Source organism: Oncorhynchus mykiss, chromosome 18 (assembly GCF_057628025.1).
Source record: "Oncorhynchus mykiss isolate SJ-2025 chromosome 18, ASM5762802v1, whole genome shotgun sequence".
NCBI classification, from domain to species: domain Eukaryota; kingdom Metazoa; phylum Chordata; class Actinopteri; order Salmoniformes; family Salmonidae; genus Oncorhynchus; species Oncorhynchus mykiss.
In genome coordinates, this window is record NC_143039.1 from 18,270,001 (window position 1) to 18,272,500 (window position 2,500).

At 37.4% G+C, this 2,500-nt stretch overlaps 1 protein-coding gene across 1 annotated transcript in view; it reads left to right on the plus strand.

Annotated features, from left to right (window-relative positions):
• The window catches only part of LOC110510737 (receptor tyrosine-protein kinase erbB-4), a 458,893-nt gene that overhangs the window by 352,525 nt on the left and 103,868 nt on the right, over nt 1-2,500 (plus strand). The gene's annotated exons all lie outside the window — the stretch shown is intronic.

Below are 2,500 nucleotides of genomic sequence, written 5' to 3' on the forward strand. Positions count from 1 at the left end.
TTTTATTATTAATATTTTATCATTTCAGTTTTGCGTCAAAAAGGAGCGTAAAATCACCAGGTATAAAATAATCTATGTATTTAGGAAGTCTGTTCCCACGTATTCCCACCAGGTATAAAATAATCTATGTATTTAGGGAATCTGTCCCCATGTATTCCCACCAGGTATAAAATAATCTATGTATTTAGGGAATCTGTCCTCAAGTATTCCCACCAGGTATAAAATAATCTATGTATTTAGGGAATCTGTTCCCAAGTAGTCCCACCAGGTATAAAATAATCTATGTATTTAGGGAATCTGTTCCCAAGTAGTCCCACCAGGTATAAAATAATCTATGTATTTAGGGAATCTGTTCCCACGTATTCCCACCAGGTATAAAATAATCTATGTATTTAGGGAATCTGTCCTCAAGTATTCCCACCAGGTATAAAATAATCTATGTATTTAGGAAGTCTGTTCCCAAGTATTCCCACCAGGTATAAAATAATCTATGTATTTAGGGAATCTGTTCCCAGGTATTCCCACCAGGTATAAAATAATCTATGTATTTAGGGAATCTGTCCCCAAGTATTCCCACCAGGTATAAAATAATCTATGTATTTAGGAAGTCTGTTCCCAAGTATTCCCACCAGGTATAAAATAATCTATGTATTTAGGGAATCTGTTCCCAGGTATTCCCACCAGGTATAAAATAATCTATGTATTTAGGGAATCTGTCCTCAAGTATTCCCACCAGGTATAAAATAATCTATATATTTAGGGAATCTGTTCCCATGTATTCCCACCAGGTATAAAATAATCTATGTATTTAGGGAATCTGTTCCCACGTATTCCCACCAGGTATAAAATAATCTATGTATTTAGGGAATCTGTCCCCAAGTATTCCCACCAGGTATAAAATAATCTATGTATTTAGGGAATCTGTTCCCAGGTATTCCCACCAGGTATAAAATAATCTATGTATTTAGGGAATCTGTCCTCAAGTATTCCCACCAGGTATAAAATAATCTATATATTTAGGGAATCTGTTCCCATGTATTCCCACCAGGTATAAAATAATCTATGTATTTAGGGAATCTGTTCCCACGTATTCCCACCAGGTATAAAATAATCTATGTATTTAGGGAATCTGTCCCCAAGTATTCCCACCAGGTATAAAATAATCTATGTATTTAGGGAATCTGTTCCCAAGTATTCCCACCAGGTATAAAATAATCTATGTATTTAGGGAATCTGTTCCCACGTATTCCCACCAGGTATAAAATAATCTATGTATTTAGGGAATCTGTCCCCAAGTATTCCCACCAGGTATAAAATAATCTATGTATTTAGGGAATCTGTTCCCAAGTATTCCCACCAGGTATAAAATAATCTATGTATTTAGGGAATCTGTCCCCAAGTATTCCCACCAGGTATAAAATAATCTATGTATTTAGGAAGTCTGTTACCAAGTATTCCCACCAGGTATAAAATAATCTATGTATTTAGGGACTCTGTTCCCAAGTATTCCCACCAGGTATAAAATAATCTATGTATTTAGGGAATCTGTCCCCAAGTATTCCCACCAGGTATAAAATAATCTATGTATTTAGGGAATCTGTCCCCAAGTATTCCCACCAGGTATAAAATAATCTATGTATTTAGGGAATCTGTCCCCAAGTATTCCCACCAGATATAAAATAATCTATGTATTTAGGGAATCTGTCCCCAAGTATTCCCACCAGGTATAAAATAATCTATGTATTTAGGGAATCTGTCCCCAAGTATTCCCACCAGGTATAAAAGAGACAGATGTGACGGTGTCTCAATATAATCAAGATATGAAATGATTGTTATTTTCAAAAACAACCTCTTTTTGGGCTTGTGGTCAATTTGCAGTGTATAAATTTGCATAAATTATCAGAATGATATTCCGGGCTGAATCTAGCTGGCTGCCCCTGAAATACACCAATATGGGGGTTTACAACAATCACACAGTGTAGGACTATAACAATGTGTGCTGAGAGGCGGGAAGCAACTTCAGGAAGTGAGTGTTTTAACAAATAAACCCAACATTAAACACAACAAGAAACAGGAACAACACAGACACTAAACACTGGAGCAGAAACCATAACGCCTGGGGAAAGAACCAAAGGGAGTGACAGATATAGGGAAGGTAATCAGGAAGGTGATGGAGGCCAGGTGAGTGATGACGCACAGGTGCACGTAACGATGGTGACAAGTGTGCACCATAATGAGCAGCCTGGTGACCTAGAGGCCTGAGAGGGTGCACACATGACAAGTACTTGCATTCCACACACACAGGGAAACACAGAACTGTTTAGTGTTGGCCCTTGTCTTCCTCCTCCTCTTCCTCCTCCTCCTCGTCTCAGTTCTTCTGTTCCTACTCTTTATTCCTCTGCTCTACTCTCCCCTCTATTTCTCTCTCCAAAACAATAAAGACATTTCAAATGTCATATTATGTCTATATACAGTGTTGTAACGATGTGCAAATAGTTTA